Source organism: Furipterus horrens, unplaced genomic scaffold (assembly GCF_987537825.1).
Source record: "Furipterus horrens unplaced genomic scaffold, mFurHor1.1.pri manual_scaffold_7, whole genome shotgun sequence".
Taxonomy (NCBI): domain Eukaryota; kingdom Metazoa; phylum Chordata; class Mammalia; order Chiroptera; family Furipteridae; genus Furipterus; species Furipterus horrens.
In genome coordinates, this window is record NW_028327177.1 from 44,155,543 (window position 1) to 44,176,704 (window position 21,162).

Genomic DNA, 21,162 nt, shown 5'->3' on the forward strand with positions numbered 1-21,162 from the left:
GAAAGGGAGAGTAGAGACTCCTGGCTGGCCAAAAGGGCCAGTAGGAATTACCTCCTATATATCGTCTATGAAATTTTTTACTTATCATTTCTTTTCTATTTTTATTTTGCTTTCAATTTCCTGAATATATCTGTTACTAATGTTTTCTTTAATTATTTATTAGTGTTAATTTTGTCTGTGTTATGGACTAAATGTTTGTGTTTTCCTAAAATTTATATCTTGAAGCCCTAATCCCCCAGTGTGATGGTATTTGAAGGTGGGGCCTCTGGGAGGTGATTAGGTTTAAATGAAGTCATGAAGGTGGGGCCCCATGATGTGATTAGTATCTTTATAAAAAAAGGAAGAGATAGGAAGTGGAGGGATTGAGCAAAAAAGAAAAAAGACTCATGGACATTGACAATACTGTGAAAAACGTTCACAAATAATTACTGGGACACAGGATTTCAGCAGCAAAGCGAGGCGTTTATTCATGAGTCTACAGAGTCAGGTGCACCGCCAGCCAGGAACATGTGCGCACAAAGTAGACAAAGAAAACTGGTTTATACTAATGCGATTAGCTCCCCCTCCCTCCCCTCCCTAACGCGATTAGCTCCCCCTCCTCTCCTCCTTTGTTTCTCCATTACGGGTTCACAATCTAACACGAATAACTACTTAACTCAGGGTGTGATTAACTAAGGGTAATCTAGTTATAGGTCTATCAGCAATTTATTTGCAAAGTTATCTAGCTACATCTTCCCAAATCTCTGTGTTTGGTGATAACAATCTTCCTCCTTTTGATCCAGAGACATGTGAGGAGCTTCGGAATGTCATTTCCTTCCCCCTTTTCCATGATTCTTCTGTTAATTATCTCCTACTGGTTTGAGAGTCACTGGCTTGCTTCTTTATCCCTAACAATACTGTGGTGATTGTGGTGGGTATGGGGGTGGGTAACAGGAGTTGGAAAAGGATACAAGGGAAATGAATGGTAATGGAAAAAACTACAATTAAAATAAATTTTTTAAAAAGGAATGGAGAGCAGAGCTCACTTTCCCCCTCCCCTACCCCCACCTCTCCAAGTGTGGACACAGTGAAAAGGCAGTCATCTGTAAGACAGAAAGTGGGCTCTTGCAGGAGCTTCACAAATTGGCACCTCGATCTTGGACTTTACTGTCTCCAGAACTGTGAGAAATAAATGCCTTCTGTTTAAGACACCCAGCATATGGTATTTTGTTATAGCAGCCTGAACTAACTAAGATACTTCCCTTTTCTGAAAGTGTCTTTAATTTCACCCTAATTCTTGGATTAGAATTGAGTATATTATTGTTTTTTTTTCTTAGCCTTTTGAAAATAAGTATTCAACAGTCTTCTGTCTTCTGTTATTCTTTTAAAATTGTTTTTCTATTACAGTTCTTCCATTTTCCCCCCATTTCTCTCCCCTGTCCCGCCTACCTTCTGTTATTGTTGAAGAGAAATCTGCTGTTGGTTTAATTGTTAATCCTTTGCTGGTAATCTATATTTACTTATTGTTTGCTTTAGAAATTTTTTTCTGTTGGTGATCTACAGTTTAACTCTCATGTATCTAGAAATGGATTTAGTTTTACTTATCTTGCTTAGGAATTGTTGCATTTTTATTTATTATTATTATTTTTTTTTAAATTAATTTATTTTTAGAGAGAGGGGAAGGGAGGGAGAGAAACATCAATATGTGGTTGCCTCTTGTGCACCACCAACTGCAGACCTGGCCCACAACCCAGGCACGTGCTCTGACTGGAAATCTAACTGGTGACCCTTTGGTTCTCAGGCTGGCACTCAATCCTCTGAGCCACACTAGTCAGGGCAGGAATTGTTACATTTTTAAAAATTGTTTTCTTTCATTAATTTGGATAATTATCAACCATTATTTATTTGAATATCTTTCTCTCCTCCCATGTTTTGTGTTCTCTTCTTTTGAAATTTTTATATTTTCTAATCCCTTATCATTCTATGCTGCATTGTGGATTTTTTCCTCAGAATTTTCCAGAGCACCTAAAAAAAGTGAAAATCTTCTGTTTACTGTATCCATTAAGTGTTTGGAATTTCAATAAATTTCAGTATTTTTCATTTCTATAAGTTTTAATTTTTAACCTTTAAAATATTTCATTTTATTTTACTCTTATGTTTTTAATTATTTTGTACTTATAATCTCACAGATATAGATATGTCTATATCTAATGTCTATATATCTATTCAATGTATCTATGTATACACACCTATGCATTTTTAAGTGGTTTCTATCTGATTTTTTTATTATCTGAAGTTCATGTGGGCTGTTTAGTCCCAACAGTTGCTGTGTGTACTGTCTCAGCGTTCATGGTGGACTTTGTTCATGTGTTCTGCAATTCTGAATTGCAAGCTCATCTTCAGCAGGCCTTTATATGTGGGAATGCTGCGAGGCCTGGACTGAGTGATTCATCAGAATAGTTTTCTATTTACTTATACTAGGGCCCCAAGGGGTGGTCTCATCAGCTTAGGACTACATTTTATATTTTATTTGTTTTATTCTTTTGTTAATATTTTTTTCATTTTTAAAAGATTTTATTTATTTTCAGAGAGAGGGGAAGAGAGGTCAAAAGAGAGGGAGAGAAATGTGATGTGCAAAGTAAACATGAGTTGGTTGCCTCTCACAAGCCCCCAACCAGGGACCTGGCTCACAACCCTGGCATGTTCCCTGGCTGGAAATCAAACTGGTGAACTTTCAGTTCACAGGCCGGTGCTCAGTCCACTGAGCCACACCAGCCAGGGCTCTTTTATTAGTAGTTTTGAATAGTTAACACAAGTTATAACATTAGAGGGGCAGAAACGTGAATATAACACGTTTTTCCCATTTCTACTCCATTCATCCAGTTCACTTTTCTAGATATAACTACTATTGATGGTTTCTTCTTGTTTCTTCCATTCATTCATGGAGATTTAACAAATACGGAGTGTCTGCTATGGGCCAGACATTGTGTTAGAAGCATGAGATATATCAGTGGCAAAACACGCTAAGATTCCTTCCTCCAGCAAACTTACCTTCTATGAGTGTGTACGTGTGTATGTGAGTGTGGGTGGTAGAGGAAGACAGACAAGAAATAAACGCACCAAATAAGTAAATTGTACAATATCTTTGAAGTTGAGAGTGATATGGGAAATGGGACAAGTAAAGCAGTCTCAGAAGGATCAAGAGTTCTTCTACAAGGAGTGGCTGTATACAGTATTAAATGATAGGCTCATGATAAGCCTCTTTCCTGAGATTTTATCAAATATTTAAAAAGACAAGGAAATTAGCAAGTGAATAACTGAGAGATGCAGGTTCCAAATCAAGGGAACATTGACCAAAGGGAATATAAGGTAGAAACATGCCTGGCATGTTCTAGGAATAGCAGGGAGCCTAGTATGCTGGAGTAAAGTGCAGGAATGCGGAGCAGTAGGAGAGCAAAAAAGTATAGGGCACAAATGAGACAGGCTCTAATAGGTCATTGTAAGTACTTTGGCTTTTACTTTGTGTGTGAGTGTGTGTGTGTTTGCTTGCTGTTCAGATGAAAGCATTTATTTTTATAAATATTTTCTCCAGCCAGTTTATCTCCTATTGCACTTAACAGACAACAACAACAAAAATCTATATTTCATCTGTGTCAAGTATAAAAGAATACCCAGTAGCTTTCATTTCTTATTTTAGGTTATTACCATTCATTTATATTCTCTTGGTATAAAAATATTTTCTAAAACATCTCCAACAAACCTACCAGCACACTTAGAAACAGAAACATGACCGAGGCTGCGCAGTAGCTAAGACACAAGTGGGCCTGGGTGGTTCACTTGTGAACAGCAGCATCGCATGAGAAAGTTCTTGGAACATTATCAACCTTCGTTTTCAGGACAAAAGAACCTCCCATTTCACGGTACACATTTCACAGTATTAAGAAACAACCACCTGGTCTGCTTAATTAAAACTAGGGAAAAAGGCGATGTTTATGGGGAGCGAACACTGGCAAAAAACACCCTGGGGACAGCACTCTGACCCAGAAGGCACAGGGACAAGTTGCCAAATCTTAACCTCTTGAAAATGTGTCAAGAACTGACACAGAACTTTTATTTATTTATTTATTTTTAGGGATTCCAGCTCTTATTTTTCCTCTTTTCACAAAACAGTGTGGAAGAAATAATAATGCGGGATTAAAACCACAAAGGTAGTTAAATTGGCAAAACATGTATACAAAAAAAATCTAGATAAGAAGATAGGCTTATTTACAATGAGGAAACATGTAAATTAAGGTAGCTTGTGGTTTTCATATGAAACATTAAAAAATCAAACATGCTACATGGGTGTCACTCTTTATACAATATTGAAGGAGAGAAAACAATACTTATTTAGGGACAGACATACCACAAAGTTCAGGTTTTACAGCGTCAGTGCAATACATTCACAAACTTTTATTGCAGCTAATTAGAGATTAAGAACTGTTCCCAAATATGTCACATTTTCAGCCCTTAGAGGTTCATTCCACAGATTTAAACTACTCTAAACTTCTAACTACTGAGGGGGAGAATGACTTAAGATGCTCTCCAAGAGTTACAAAATCTCTATAGACCCAACGCCATCTATCATCTCCCCACGTATGCTCTCACCAACAGCCCTTGTATTCTTCAGAAAAATATCTAGGACAAAAGTCAGATGCCAGCACAGTCACCACTTCCTAGGCCAAATCTATGGAGACCAAAGCAGCCAATATTACCATAAAATGAAAATTGAAAAATTAGTAGGATAAGATTATTTTCTACTGAATCTTGGTGAAATATAGAAGACTTTTGTACTTGATTAGCTGTCTTTGGAGTAAAAGTCATAGGCTTGAGTCTTCATCTCTTACTTACTTTAGTTTTAGACAGCTGAAAATCTGAAATTAAAAGAATGCTAAAATCCTTCCCCTGGCTAGTGTGTGTGGCTCAGTGGATTGAGTGCTGGCATGTGAACTAAAGGGTTGCTGGTTCGATTCTTGGGAGGGGCACATGCCTGGGTTTCTGGCCAGGCCTCCAGTTGGGGATGTGTGAGAGGCATCCAATCAATGTTTCTCTCTCACATTGATGTTTCTCTCCCTCTCTTTCTCGCTTCCTTCCTTTCTCTCTAAAAAAATTAATAAAATCTTTTTTAAAAGTATGCTAAAATCCTAAATCCAAGCTTTTAGAAGCATGCTATTAAAAAACCTTTAAGGACCTCCTAACTTGAAGACTAAGTGCAAGGGGGCAAGAGGTCTAAGCCTGTCAGATTCCTTATTTCAGAGGAAGAATAGATATTTTCTACAAGTCTCTCAGTTTGCACAAGAGAAAAACTAACATATACTAGGGCATGTAATTAGTTTCATTTTACTCCATGAGGATTCTTCTCTTATGGCATAGAAGTAGAATGAGGAGTGAATCTTCATTGGCCTCTTCATTGGAAGTGGTAAATTTGGTCTCTATGTTAATGAGGCCAGGCTGTTTTTTAAGCAGACTGTGGAAGTATTGAGCTAAAAAGCAAAGAACAACTCAAACAATTATCTAAATTAACTGTACTGAAGGGTGAAATTCGCCACGATGTTTTAAAGGAAGTTGCCTACAAGTAAGAATTCAATTAACTCTGGGTGAGAAAAATCCAAAGAAGCTGTATTCATGAATGAGTTGTCCATATAAGGCCAACTGATGAGAATGCACCCAGATACACTCAACATGAAGCTACTATGTACAAAGCCTTATGTGGCAAGTCTGAATTTCTGGTAATTAAGGGCAAAAGGAGTGATTGCAAAGAGCTATTTCTGTGACACTTTCATATCCAGATAATAGAAACTGTTCTCAAGGACAATCAATGCATACACCATTAATCACAGTGAATAAAGGAGATGCACTACTCATTTTTCTTTTCTTTTTGCTTAAGAAACTTATTCATCTCCCCTTTAGCCTTTCCAGTGTACTTTGAAATGATTCCATGTTGGTTTAGTTCAGGAGGCAACAGTAAGAGCGTCACTATCAGGTAGGTGAGAAGAAGGTTGTGGACCTGCTGTCCCACCCAAGCAACCGCAGCAAGAGAAATGATTATGATCATGAAGTATGTTTTTGGCTTTTTTTCCCTGAGTGTGATGAGGCATTTCAACCAGCCCACAGCTCTGCGTGGAGTTTTTACTAGACTGCTGAAAATTTCATGAACTCTTTGCTGCTGCTTAGTGGTCCATTTTTTTAGAGCCAAAAATTCTAGGCTCTAGAATGGGAACAAGGTAGTCAGCTAGGCACAGAAACATACCAAAACAGGAAACACGGGACAGAACAGATGTATCTAGATAGTAGATGGTCAGAAACACCAAAGAAACCACACCCATGATGGCAGGTGAAAAGTAGGCTCTTTCCAGTGGAGGACTTGATCGGCCATCAGCATCACCTCTCACCTCTGCATCCTTGCAGCTGCCCTTCCAGACTTGCAGTCTCTGCAGCCAGCCAGTTGGTGCTGTGATAACCTTCCCCTGCTATGGTCCCAAAGGTGGAGCCTCCGTGAGCGCAAGCCAGTCTCCCAAACAGCCTTCCTCTGAGATCAGCAAAGCGACCCCAGCACCTGCACAGATCTTTTAAATGTGCTCCGGGTGTCTGTGTTTAATACACTCGAATGGTGATTAACTCGGGGGAGGTGAGGTTCTTCCGCCTCGAATCACGCGTGGGGATCACTTCCAGACTCAGAGAAACGGCCGTTCTCTCCTGTGTCTGGACTTCAGGTGACCCGCTGAGGAAGGAGCGCTTTCCTTCCCTGCGGGTGCACTTTCTCCGCCTGCTGTTGCTTCTTCTGCTGTTCGGACCTCTTTCATGTGAACGTCAGTTGTTTGCTGCCAACTGTGGTGTCTGATACGCTCAGTCCCATTTTTTCTTGCTTCAAATTTCAACCCATCTTCCAGGCTTTTGTTCATCAGCTTCTGCTTGGTGGCAGAATCTTTGAATCTCCTGAATTCTTTACCTGGTTTGATCTCATAAAACTGGGGCTTGAGGATCATGCTGCTGGTCCTCCCAGTGCGTTCCTGCCGCTTCACTCTTTTCTGTGCAGGAGAAGTCTGCTCTGATTCCTGATCTCTTCGACCCAGCCTTTTTCATCACCTGAACTCTCATGAGAACATTTCTGCATCACTTGGTTTTCCTTATGGTCCTTCCTCCTCTTCTTTTTCATGATGTCTTTGTTGCTCAAGGAGTCTTAGTTTAGTTTCTTCTTCCTTTTTTCAGTAATTTTTGAAATGAGTGGATTCAAAAGCCTGAATTCTTCACTCTCTTCATTTACTTGGAAGTCAGCGTTCTCAGATATAACTTTAAATTGCTCGTTGGTAAGAATATTAGGAAGGCTCTTAACTTTGTTTTTCCATGTAGGTTTTTGCTTCTTCTCCTCCTCAATTAACTTAAGTGCCAGCTCTTTGTTAACTTTTTGCAGCTTCTCTAAGTGGACTCTCTGAAGATGCTTCTTCTATCTTCTGTTGGATCTTATCCTATATGCTTCATAAGCAAGTGGATTTACTATCAATTTCACCCTGTGATAGTCTTATATTCATAAAAAATCAATGCATGTATGCTCAGAGAAGAGGTGATCAAATGAGATGTGAGAGCCTTAAATTTGCAAGGTCTTTCTTGGTGACAAACTTGTAATTGTTATAAACCATGCTTTCTGGATTCTCTTCTAATCCTGTCAAGGTGCCTAAGAAGGAACACCACCTGGGGCAGGCCCCCAAACTGAAATGTAATAGGTGTTCACCTTGGGGGTTTCATTGGTGATAAGAAGCATACCTGAGTTGGGGTAGAGGCAGAACATCATTAATGTCATGTTCTGGCTCCAAGGAAGTAAATATTTTTTCTGAGTTCTTATTCCACATTTCGATAATTTGAAAGTCTGCAGACAAAGTCAAATCTGAAGAATCTTGGAAATGAACTTACATATTAGGTAGCCCATGTGGGTGACAGTTAACTAGCAATGGCTTTTCAGATGGGAGATCATATAATGAAACCTGCCCTCTGGATGTTCCAGCTGCCATGGTCAAGGCAACATTAAATTTCAAAGCAGAGAGAGTTGGCAAACTATTGATCTCTGAATCTGCCGTGACACTACTTAATGCGTGCAGTCTAATAGGCCAACTGTGTTTTGTGTTCTTGGATCCCAGCACTCCACTCGTCCCTCTGCTGTTCCTGTGGCAAACAAACCATGCGCTGAATTTATGTGACAGACATTATTCTCCGCAGAATAACTTTGTAGAGGAGGTAGGTACCGTCCTTGTTTTAAGTTCAATCTATAAACTTCATAGCATGTGCAAACAAAGTATAAATTACAGGATGGATAATGGTAAGAAAAATCTCTCCCAAACTTTGGTATTCTGGTTTTGTAGTAAAAACCTGATTCTGAATGGAATTCAACATATCTATCATGTAAGGAGACAAGTTTTGAATAATCATCAGACAGTGTTTCAAAGGTGACAACTTCTGAATTGAAACACCTTTCCATCTTCAAGGATAATTGATAGGTGTCATAGCATCGAACCTGAGGTTTATATGTTCCAGCTGCTAAAGTACATTGTCCATTTTTTGAAACTTTAATAGTGGTACAAATAGTAGGCATTTCAAAATCCTGAATAAGTTCAATTCTCTTACTGACATCAACCCCTATTTTCTATAGGGCTCTTGTCTTCCTGCCAGAAAGCCACTCAGGAAAGGACTTGCTACAGCTGAGACTGTAAATCTTCCCTCTGTTGAGGCTAGAGACCTGTGTAGTGGCACAGTGGATTGGTGACCTGTGTTCCAGTTCAGGTCACTCAACCTGCGGTGCACGCCAGCATCCACTCCCAGGGTCTCTTTGGTGCACTTCTGTGGCCTGTGGTGCTGACATTCTGGCTTTTGTTTTGGGTAACTGGGGAACCATTGCAGGATTGGGGGCATAGAAGTGACTTGGAGGCAGGTTAGTAAGAAACCAGGAATATTCCCTGGCAAATGGAACAAAGAAACGGAGACAAACAGCTGAGCAATTAACAGTCAGGTGATAAATTATAAGACTCTATCCTCCCTAATCAAAGACATTTAAGCGCATGTGGTTTAAACACCTTACTCAGGGAGACAGATAACAAAAAACTAATTAGAGCCAAACTAATCTGAGATAGAGGTGAAAATAACCAGAGACTGGCCCCTGACCCCACTATACACTCATTCTGATACATCAGCATGGTAAATGGTCCATGTATAAATCTAATGAATATTCTGTTGAGATCCTCCTCTGGGACCTCCACTAAAATTACTGCCTTTAGAAAATAGATGAGACCCTCAGGACAAAGGCCAACAGCTTGTGCTCTGCTTTGAGCACACCTGTGCCCTCACCCCTTTCCTCAGGGGCATACTTTGCTTCTTCTATCTTAAGCTCGAAGGGTCCCCATGAGGCTTGCACCCAGGGGAGCAGTGGGCAGCGGCAGCTCACTCTGGGTTCACCCCCTGATCCTGTCTCCAAGGGCCTCCTTTTGCCTCACTGACCTAAGCTTGAGTGAACACTTTCACCTGGTCTTGTGTCTTGAAGTTTTTCCTGTACAAGTCACAAAGCTGGAGGTGAAAGTTCCCAGACTATGTGGGGCAGGGCCAGCCCTGGCACTAAAGGGGTCCGGTAACAACGTGATCTTCCATTTGTAAAGGACCACTCTGGATTCTGAATTTAAATTAGGATGTGTGTGTATGTAGTCAGGGGAGCAAAAGTAGAAGCAGGGAAAGCTGCTAGAAGTTGGTGCGGTAAGCCAAGTATTTTTATGATGAAAGCTTTGACCAGGCTGGTGGCTGCTGAGGAGGTGTAAGGCAGAGGGATTCTATTTACATCTTGGAGATGACCCAACAGGCTTTACTGATGAATAGATGGGAGAACAAGAGTGAAGTCAGGAACGCCTCCAAGGTTTTAGGACTGAGTAACTGGAAGGACAGATTTATAGTCAATGAAAATGGGGAAGGAGAACTGAGGGGATGTAAGGAGAAAATTTGGGGTTTTATATGTTTCTTGGTCATCTAAGCAGGGATTTTGAGTTGATCATTGAAACTCACATCTTGAATTTGGGAGAGAAATGTGGGCTAGAGATATAAATTTGGGAATGATCAACTTATAGATGGTTCTTCAAGTCTTGACTTGGTGACATCACCAATAGAGTATCACTGGAGAGAAGATGAGGATCAAAGACTGTGCCTGGGACACATCCATATTATCCACAGAGGTTTTGTACATAAATGGGATATATTACACGGTGTATTACTAATTCTTACATTAATGGTAGTCTTATCAGTATTGTTTTGTATCTGCCCCTTTTTTAACTCATCATAGGGCTTGTTCCATATTGTATGTTACTTTTTTAAGTTTGATGTTCCAGAACCCTTGAATGCTGTACATTTTAACTACAAACTCAGGTGAGGGCAGGCTGATCATTTCAAGTTCTCAGGGAAGGGCTTTACCCTCAGACTTTTGGTCAAGATAGACTGCCTTCCTTATCATCTGTTTAGTGAGAAGATTTTTCTAGTCTTTACTAAGATGTAGTTCTTTACTTTCTAGTGAACTCTTTCATATACTTAAGCAATTGCTTTGTTTTATGTGGTATTTAGGTTGTGGTTTTTCTTTTTGAGTTTGTTTAGTCTTCCATATTGCCTTAAATATATCCACTATCTAATTGTCTCCATTGTCACTGTCTTAGTTCAGGGCCTCTTAATTTATTCATTTACGACTTCTCAAACCTCTTGGCTGGTGTATTTTTGCTGTCTCTCCCTTCTTGCACTTATCATCAGGTGGATCTTTTGTAATGCAAATCTGAAAATCCATAACCTGGTCAGTTTTTATGGCTTTCTCTCCCTCATAAAGATAAATCTCTAGGTCTTTACTATGATTTACAAGGAATCTTTTACTTTATCTAGCACCTGATACCCTTCACCCTTGCTTTGTTCCATTCAACCTAAGTGTTTGAGGGCTTGCTCTGCTCTGCTCTGCTTTATTAACCTTTGCTTAGGCTGTGTTCTCTCCCTGGAAGGCCCTTCCAGCTTTGTCTGCCTTGTTATCATCCACTGTCCTTCAAGGCTGACTTCAAATGCCTTCTTCTTTGGAACTCTTTCATATCAGCCCTGTCTCTTTTCAGAATCAGTCTGAAGACTTTCCCTTGGACTCCTACTCCTTCCTCCATAGCCCCTGGACACAATTTTGTTATAACTCTTACTCTTGGCATTGTGATCAGGGTTTCTCCCTGGAGACTGAACAAGTCTTGGAGCAGAAACTGTCTTTATTGCCAGTGTCTAGTACTGTGCATGTCTGGTACATAATTCATACTCAATAAACCTTTGTTGAATGATTGAAAATATGGAAACAAATGGGAATACACTGTATCATTATAGAGGGAAGAGTCTAACTTGGGGTGGTGAACACATAATACTGTATATGGCCAATGTATTATAGAATTGTACATTTGAAACCTATATAATTTTATTAACTGATGTCACCCTGATAAATTCAATTGAAAAGATAAAAAAATTAAAGTATTTATATCATTAAAAAAAGAATGAGGAGTCCATGTTGATTTCAAAAGACAAGATACTAAAAATATTGGGATCTAAACATGTTTTGAAATCACCCTTTAAAAAAAATGTGTTAACACCTAAATGACACATGGGTAGAATGGCAGTTGTTAAATATGACAGGGTATTAAGCCACTACACTTGTTCAAATCTAGTAAGAATAGAAGCCTATTCAACATAGAGGCACACTTTATAAACCTTAAAATTACTTATATAAATATAATATACAAAAAAAAATATTTTGGGTGCATTAACAGTGGAAAAAATAAAATAATGGAATGGTATTTGTCACTTGGGATAGGAGGGTGGTGTACAAAGCTGATGACATCAGGACTGTTAGGCCTGTGTGATTCCTTATGTTTTAACTGACTGTAAACTCCATGAGGGCAGGGACACATTGCTGGGCACATAGCAGGTGCATAATATATGTGCATTAAACTGAAATGTTCTTGAGGATACTATAAAATATTCTTAATAGAAATAAAAAAAGGTTTAACAACAATGTATAAACATTAGGGAGGGAATTTTTAAAAATGTCCTTTCTAAATGTTATTTGTTGTAAAGGCTATGGTAAAATATGATGGGAGAGTAATCTAATGACTAACAGTGAACATTTATATAGCACATATGTTGTGTTCTTCACAAAATACAGTTTTAAAAGCATTTTTACAAGAAACAACATACTTATTCTGTATACTGACCTTACTAAGTAACAATTATTATCCCATTTTATAGACTGGAAATATGAGATATAGAGGCATTAAATAACATGCTGGTGTCTTGCAGCCAGCAAGTGATAGAATTGAGATTCAAATGTATCACAGAACTTTCTTGTTTCCTTTTCTTTCCCAGACTCTGGTCACATGCTCACATATAGCCACAGCTGTAGTTGTGACACATTTAAAATCAGATACTCAGACCTTTGTTTAGCACATATGAAACATTTCCCCCAAATATTATACAGACTTAAACATTAGAATTTTAACTTGAATGCACCACATTCTACTAAGTTGTGTTTCATAATCAGCCTGAATGTTTCTTCCTTGCTGGCAATTAAGGTTGTTTTCATATTTTTCTATTATGTATGATTATGTTATGTTAATGCATGTAGCTTTTTCCTTTTTAAAATTTTTTCCTTAGGATAAATCCTTAAAGTCAGACTAATTGTAAAAGCATTTAAATGATTTAATTACTCTTGATGTATAATGAAATCAAGGAGAGTTGTATAAATATATGCTGTTATCAGCAGCATGTAAGAATCTTATTTTCCTCCCACCTGTGCTTAATTTTTGCTAGGTATTCTATTTTACTTTTGATTGGTACATAATATAATTTTTCTCTTCATTTTCATTTATTTATTAGAAAGTTTCGATACTTAAAAATAAAATGTTTTCTTCCTTTATTGACATAGTGGTGCAAATATTTTTCTAATCTATTGTTTGTCTTCACAATTTAAATATTGATAGATACAGTCACAGAAATTTGAAACATTTATATCAGTCAAATTTGATTGTCTCTTTAGTTATAATATCTCCTATATTTTTACTTATAGGATGTCACCATTCTAATACAAATACTGTGAGTTATTTGTTTATGGCCAGAGTGTTATCTAATTTTTGGTACACACAATTTGAATTGCTAAGAAATGTCTCAGAAGTGTGTAAGGGAGACTCTGAAGGAAATGTAGTTGGAGGGACATAGACAACTGTGCTGATTGCTGTGACTCACAATATCTAAACGGTAGCAATTTGCAATTTAATGCCCAATCTTACTGAATTTATTTACAGTTCAAGCACCTTTAATCCTTTCCTGCAACACAGATCTGGCCCAGAACAGTAATTCCTCCAGCTGTGCAGGGTTCAAACTGTTTTATGTGAAACATTTGAGGTAAACTGGCACATGCACACCCAATAGTCGGTCGGCAGCCGTCCGTCTCGAGAGACGATGGTGTAGCTTCTTAAGAGTCTATTTGCACCGCCGAGAATGGCTGTGCAGTCCGACTCGGAAGTGACACAGTATCTGTCTCCTCCCGTGTTGAATCGACATCTTGCGATGACGCTGGAGTGTCCTCTCCAGTGAAGCTGAAGCTACAGAGCCTGGGCAGGGTGATATGGAGGGTCTGCTGTTGCCCATGCAGCAGGCCCCCCCTCTCTTCGCAGCTGAAGGGTCCAAGGGAAAGACGAAGTCAATACAGCTTGGCTTCAGTGCGCCGCAGGAGTTGCCGGTGTTGACTACAACGTCAAACCGCCTTAGGGACTCCGGCTCCGGATTTTCTGTCGGGGTTTACTCCCTTAGCCTTTCCCCTGAAGAGGTATGCCGCAAGGCAGCGGAGGTTTTTTGGAATCAGAGTTTTCCTTCTCTGATGTGCCCTGACTGGAAGATCGAACCAGCGACACTTAGCTCGCAGGCCGACGCTCAATCCACTGAGCCAAACCAGCCAGGGCAAATGATGGTATTAGCAGGTGAGAATTTGGGAGGTGATTAGGTCCTGAGGCTGGAGTCACATGATGGGATTAGTGCCCTGATAAGAGGTCCCAAAGTTGTTCCTTGCTCCAGCCATGTGAGACCACAGGTAGAAAGTACTGTCTGCAACCCAGAAGCGGGCCTTTCCAGAACCTGACCAAGTCTGATCTCAGATTTCCAGCCTCCAGAATTGTGAGAAATAAATGTTTGTTATTTACAAGGCACCTAGTTTATGGTGCTTTTTGTTATCGCAGCCCAAACAGACTAAGACAGCCTGTTGGGGACGTAGGACATGGACCATGAGCAAATTTCTAAGAGCTTCCCCATGAGCCAGCAGCTCTGGGCACTGTGTCAAGAAAGGCAGGAAGTTAGCCCTCTCTTCTAGAAACTGCACACCCAATACTGTTATTTAAATTTGAATGGTGGCATTTGGCAATGTTGGGATATTATTAAAGAAGGTTCGTTTTGTCAATCTCCACATGTCTCCTAAATTGGCATTTACTTTCTGTAGATTCCACACTATCAATACTGGGTCAAGTTGTCAGCTTTGAAGCTTCAGATATTTAACATTTTAAGCATACTTGTTATGGATCCAGCTTTTAAGGTGCAGACTCCCATTAACCCAGGCAATAAGAGACTGATGTATAAATCAAAGTGCCAGTATTATTTTGCATTGAGAACTCTGAGCATCCCTTTGACTGATATATTAAGGCCAGTATGATGAGCACATTATCTTTCTCTTGGCAGCTGTCCTTGGGAAGTAAAAGTATAATCAGGAATTTTCCTGGTGAATATAGAATCAGAATCAAATAATAAGATAACATAAATATTGTGGGTTACTTTGTAAGAATAATGTAGACTATAGAATCAGATAATTAATCACATTGGGTTTCAGCAGCCATATATGTTCAAGTTTATTGATTGTATTGCTAGGGTCTGTAGGCACTCCACCCCCTCCCTTCATCAGAACTTGTGCGAGTATGACCTCTGTCTGGATCTTCAAGTACACCTGTTCTGTGTGGAATAGGACTGTTGTTTGAAGGTCAGTCTTTCTCCTGACAGGGTTCAATGTAGTTGACTGACTTTCTGCTTTCCTAATTACGATCACACTCTAAGTTGGCCTTGCTGTGGTGATTCTTGGGTCCCCTTGATTGGGATTTTGGGTTGTTCTGAATATATCTCAACAGTTTCCTAGAGTAACCACATCACAAACCTCTTACATTATGTGTAAACTCACTGGTTTAGCTCTTTGGGGATAAACCTTTTTCATGTTCTTGGAGAGTAATCCCTCATTGTTACCCCCTTTGGCTCTCTACACTGTGGTCCAGGGAAAATGAGGGGTTTGGTCACTTTGTCCAGCTCCTAATACCTTCTATCACTGGCATCTCATTGCCCTCTCTCAGAATTTCCCATCCAGACAGTTGGTTTCATTGTTCTTTTTTGGCAAATGTCAAGCCATACACATCTGAGGCTTGGTTTCACTCCTTTAAAAGCTGCATGGGAACCCATTCCAAACTGTGGAGCTACTTGAGTCTCTGCATGTTCCAGTGCAGCTGTGTTTGGGGGGCTGTCCTCATGCTCTGCCTACCACTTTTCTCCTCTCATGGGCCACCCTGACTATGCTGTGTGCCTGGTCCTGGTTCCTGTCCTTTAGCCTGGCTCACCAGCCCTGAACCAGCCCTGCCAGCTGCTACGTGATGGATGACACTCGAGGGCATGCTGGCAGTGTGGTTATAACTGAGACAATCTTTGTTAAAACCAACAAAGTAAAATGTGCCTGAACATATAATGCAGTACTTTGGGGAACATTTTAAAGGTTTTTAAAAGTATGTTAAGAAGAGTAAATTTCAGAATATTTTACAATGCCTACCACAATGGTTTGGACTAATCAAATAAGCAAGCAAGGAACCAAAAGAGCAGAAGTGAACAGATTTTCATTTTAAGGATATCAAATATAGCCAACTGTGCATAAATCTCATGCCAGAACAGTGACATTTTAGTTATCAGAGGTCTGTTAAGTAATCAGGAATTTATGAAACTTACCGAATGTTCCACTGTTAAAGTTCATCTTCTAACAAAGTCTTTCATTTTGTAGATGAGAACATAGCACTGGCTAGATACAGGCTGTCTAGAATTTAGATCTTCTTATTATTAGTTTGGTGCTCTTTTCACTCCAGTTGATGATAGAATCATTTTCTTCAGTGACCAGTTTCCAAAGGCGAATGGTGTAGGAACACAGAGGGGTGCAACCACCTTTAAACTGACCCAGACTTGAGAGCAAATCTTGGCTTTGCTGGTGCCAAGCTGAAGGACCTTGAGCAAGTTAATTGACCATGCTAAGTATCCCTGATTTCCTAGTTGAGAAAATGAAATAGTAATAACTAATTATTATTATGTAATAAATGATAATGATGCATGTAAAGTGCACAAAGAGATTAGTCAAATAATCATTTGTATTACATATACTGTTTGATCAATCTAATCAGTGGAGAGATGTAGGAGATCACTTTGTGTGGTATTGGGAACTGTAGCTTCGCCACAAGCCAGGCCTTGTAAGTCTTGACTGGAGAACTGGGAAGGCTAGAAGGCAGGCATGACCCGATAACTACTCGAAGGGTTCCCATAGGAAATGGACTTAAAGAATGTGTACTATGCTTTGAAGCTTGCTCTGCTTTTCTTATCAGTTGCTTAACGTAAATAAAATGTCCGAGATCAAAACCTGGAAAACATATGAAATCTTGCACTTGGTAGTCATCTGACACCAGAATGTTCACTGAACTCTGATCTAGAATGTTCACTGTGCTCTTTGCATTGTTATCTATAATCAGTAGTTGTTGATAGTAAAGTAAGCCAAGCTTTTGAAGCTGATTGGTGATTTACGTATCCTGAATGTACGCTCCCATATATACCTTTCCCAATAAAAGGCATGAGAAAGAGAGTTCAGGGTTTTTCTCCTCTAGAGAGAACTGCTCCCTCTCTTCCTTCCACACAGAAATCAGTGCCTGAGTCAACTCATTTCCCCTCATCCCTGATCCTGAAACATTTCTGGGACAGAGTTTCCACCGAGCTGGGATGTGCCCCTACAGAGAGAGACAGCAAAAACTGGACAGTCGAGGATTGTGAAGATACATAAGAATTTTCTTCTACAAAACAGGTTGTCATCACATTTGTTAAGATGTTTTCATGTGAGCTTTAGCTAGAACATCACTTTGACAGTACTGAACTATGTATGCAATAGTACTTGCTCAAATAGTGTTCTATCTGAGTTCCTGAAAAGGAAATGAATTTGAAAAATTAATGGGAAAAAAGTAATTGTATTGAATTTAGGTCATAGTGAAGCTGATAGCTGTATTTTTCAAAATGTCCTCTTTTTGAGAATACAAACATATCCTGTATTTGTATATGACTTTTAAGTGTATAAAATATTTTCATGTCTATGAACTCATTTAGCCCTGGCTGGTTTGGCTCAGTGGATTGAGCGTCGGCCTGCGAGCTAAGTGTCGCTGGTTCGATCTTCCAGTCAGGGCACATCAGAGAAGGAAAACTCTGACTCCAAAAAACCTCCGCTGCCTTGCGGCATACCTCTTCAGGGGAAAGGCTAAGGGAGTAAACCCCGACAGAAAATCCGGAGCCGGAGTCCCTAAGGCGGTTTGACGTTGTAGTCAACACCGGCAACTCCTGAGGCGCACCTGAAGCCAAGCTGTATTGACTCTGTCTTTCCCTTGGATCCTTCAGCTGCGAAGAGAGGGGGGGTCTGCTGCATGGGCAACAGCAGACCCTCCATATCACCCTGCCCAGGCTCTGTAGCTTCAGCTTCACTGGAGAGGACACTCCAGCATCATCGCAAGATGTCGATTCAACACGGGAGGAGACAGATACCGTGTCACTCCCGAGTCGGACTGCACAACCATTCTCGGCGGTGCAGATAGACTCTTAAGAAGCTACACCATCATCTCTCGAGACGGACGGCTGCCGACGACGAATTAATTCAGAGAATAGGTTTATTAAAGCTGGGGACAGTAAAACAAGGAAGGGCTTAGGATAGAAGAAGCAACAGGAGAGAGCCTAAGCAGGGCTGCCTTAGCTCACTGGGAAGTCAGAGAGAAGGGGCTCTTGGAGACAGGTTCAAGGGGTTAGCTTGGGGTGAGCTGCCACTGCCCATTGCTCCCCTGGTTGCAAGTCTTGTGGGAACCCTTAGAGTTTAGGATATGCCTGCCTGAGAGGGAAGAAATGCATGGGAGTGCTCCCGGGAGGGAGATTTGTGCTGTGTTTGTGCTAGGCATTTGCTTATTCACTCTCAGGCCCCATGTCCACTCATCATTTTCTCTGCTTTTCATCTCCAGAAAATATAGTCATCCTTTGGTATTCACAGGGGATTGGTTGTAGGATCCCTCCCTCCCCCGCCCCCCGCACCCAGGATACCAAAATCTGCAGATGCTCAAGTCCTTTATATAAAATGGCTTAGTGTTTGCATATAACCTACATTTGCATACAGACTACAGAAGGTTGTGGCTACATGTCACTTCATTCACATGGATTCAGTGTAGTGCTTGGCATGTGGCAAATTCAAGTTTTCCTGTTTGAAATTTTCTGAAATTTCCCCCCCCAAATATTTTTGATCTGCAATTGGTTGAATCCACAGGTGCAATACCATGGATACAGAGGGCTGACTGTACTCTTCCCAGGTTACCCTGTCGTCTAACTTCTATCTCTCCTGGGTCAGGAGAGGCCCCGGCAGCAGAGGAAGCTGCAGGGGGTGGGAGTAGGGAAGCTGAGACCTTCTCCCTCTTCCCATCTGCCTTATTTGGTGTCTCCGAATCCAACTGCAGCTAGTCCTTCTCTGTGGCCATAACCCTCCTGCCTAACTATGGACAGTCCTAGCTCCTTCTAGTCACCCTGACTCCTTTTTTTAAAAACTGTATTTTATTGATTATGCTGTTACAGTTGTCCCATTTTTCCCCCTTTTTCCCACTCTGCTCAGTATCCCCCTTCCCTCCAGAAATCGTCCACTTAGTTGATGTTCATCGGTCATGCATATAAGTTCTTTGGCATCATCCTTTCCTATACTATTCTTATCATTGCCCTGTTTATTTTGTTCCTACCAATTATGCTTCTTAATCCCTGCACCATTTCTCCCCCTTCCCTTTCCCAGCTGATACACTCAAAGTGATCCCCATACCTATGATTCTGTTCCTGTTCTGGTTGTTTGCTTAGTTTGTTTTTGTTTTTAATTTTTAGATTCAGTCGTTGATAGTTGTGAGTTTGTTGTCATTTTAATGTTCATAGTTTTGATCTTCTTTGTCTTAAATAAGTCCCTTTAACATTTCATATAATAATGGCTGGTGATGATAAACTCTTTTAGCTTTACCTTGTCTGGGAAGCACTTTATCTGCCCTTCTATTCTAAATGATAGCTTTGCTGGATAGAGTAATCTTGGTTGTAGGTCCTTGCTTTTCATCACTTTGAATACTTCTTGCCAGTCCCTTCTTGTCTGTAAAGTTTCTTTTGAGAAATTAGCTGACAGTCTTATAGGAACTCCTTTGTAGATAACTCTCTGCTTTTCTCTTGCTGCTTTAAAAATTCTCTCTTTATCTTTAACTGTTGGCATTTTAATTATACGTCTTGATGTGGTCTTCTTTGGGTCCAAATTGTTTGGGACTCTCTGTGCTTCCTGGACTTGTATGTCTATTTCCTTCTCCAAATTTGGGAAATTTTCCTTCATTATTTTTTTACATAAGTTTTTGATTTCTTGCTCTCCCTCTTTTCCTTCTGGCACTGCTATGGTTCGGATGTTAGTACTTTTATAGTTCTCCCAGAGATTCCTAATCCTATCCTCATGTTTTTTTTTCAATTCTTGTTTCTTCTTTCTGTTCCAGGTGAACATTTATTTCCTCCTTTTGTTCCAGATCATTGATTTGAATCCCAGCTTCCTTCCCATCACTGTTGGTTCCCTGTATATTTTTTTAAAATTTCACTTTGTATAACCTTCATTTCTTCCTTCATTTTTTGGCCATACTGAATCATTTCTATGAACATCCTGATCACCAGTGTTTTGAACTCTTCATTTGATAGGTTGGCTATTTTCATTTCATTTAGTTCCCCTCTCCCCTGGGACTGTGTTCTGTTCTTTCATTTGGGCCATATTTCTTTGCCTTCTTAATTTGGCAGCCCCCCTGTGTTTGTTTCTGTGTATTAGGTAGAGCTGCTTTGACTCCGTGTCTTGGCAGTATGGTCTGATGTAGCAGGTGTCCTGTAGGGTTCAATGGAACAGCCTCCCCTCTCACCCAAACTTGGTACTTGAGGTGCATCCTTCATGGGGACTGAATACACCCGCCTCTTATAGTTGAGCCTTGGTTACTGTTGGCAGGTCAATGGGAGTGAAACTGGAAAAGCTGGTGTTAGTGCTGCCTGTCATCTACCAGACCCAATGAGCAGAGACAGGGATTGAATCTTCATGGGCACTTTATTCAGATGGTTGGTGATCTGAGAAGACAGAGGGTTCATACCCTAACAGGCTGTCTTCAATTCCATTATAAACGGGCCCTTTTTATAAAGAGAAGAAAAGTATAGATAAGGGGTTTGGAACTCAGGGAAAGGGTTAATAGGATAAAAGCTTCAGCATTCTTTCACCTGTGTCTTGGGCGGTGGCTCTTGCGCCCTGGGCAGTGGTGTTTGTGTCCTGGGTGGTGGTGCCTAATCTTGGAGTACAATGGCTCAGATACTGTCTTGATTGCTTGTAGTCCTCCTGAGACACAAAGGTGGATCTGCTTGTGGTTTCCTGGAATCAACGTGGGTCATACCTCTGGTTCCTGAAACAAGAGCTTTTTACATACATTGATTACTAAGCTTTTTAGTTGTTAACCTGAAACTAAAATTTTCCAACATTTGAGTCCCCATCAGGAGGGATTTACCCAGGCCAATCAGCCACAAGGGCTGGCTGTGACTACTGACTAATCTCCGCCCTCTCTTGGAGAGGCAGCTGTGCAGGGGCAGGGTGGTGGTGCTCCTATGTGGTTTGTAACTGTTCACTGGGTGCACTAGCACTGGGGTTTCCTGAGTGGTGCAGGCTCAGGTCAGCACTCACCTGTGTTTTGCCCAGGGCACTCTGCCTGAGCTGTAAAGCACTTTGAGATGGCTGCT

The 21,162-nt window shown here is 40.4% G+C and overlaps 2 pseudogenes; both read right to left on the bottom strand.

Moving 5' to 3' along the window:
- Nucleotides 1-5,875: 5,875 nt before the first annotated feature.
- On the bottom strand, nucleotides 5,876-6,465 carry LOC150004370 (ADP-ribosylation factor-like protein 6-interacting protein 1 pseudogene; annotated as a pseudogene).
- Nucleotides 6,466-6,692: 227 nt separating this feature from the next.
- Nucleotides 6,693-21,162, bottom strand: part of LOC150004371 (nucleolar protein 10-like) — a 60,292-nt pseudogene continuing 45,822 nt past the window's right edge.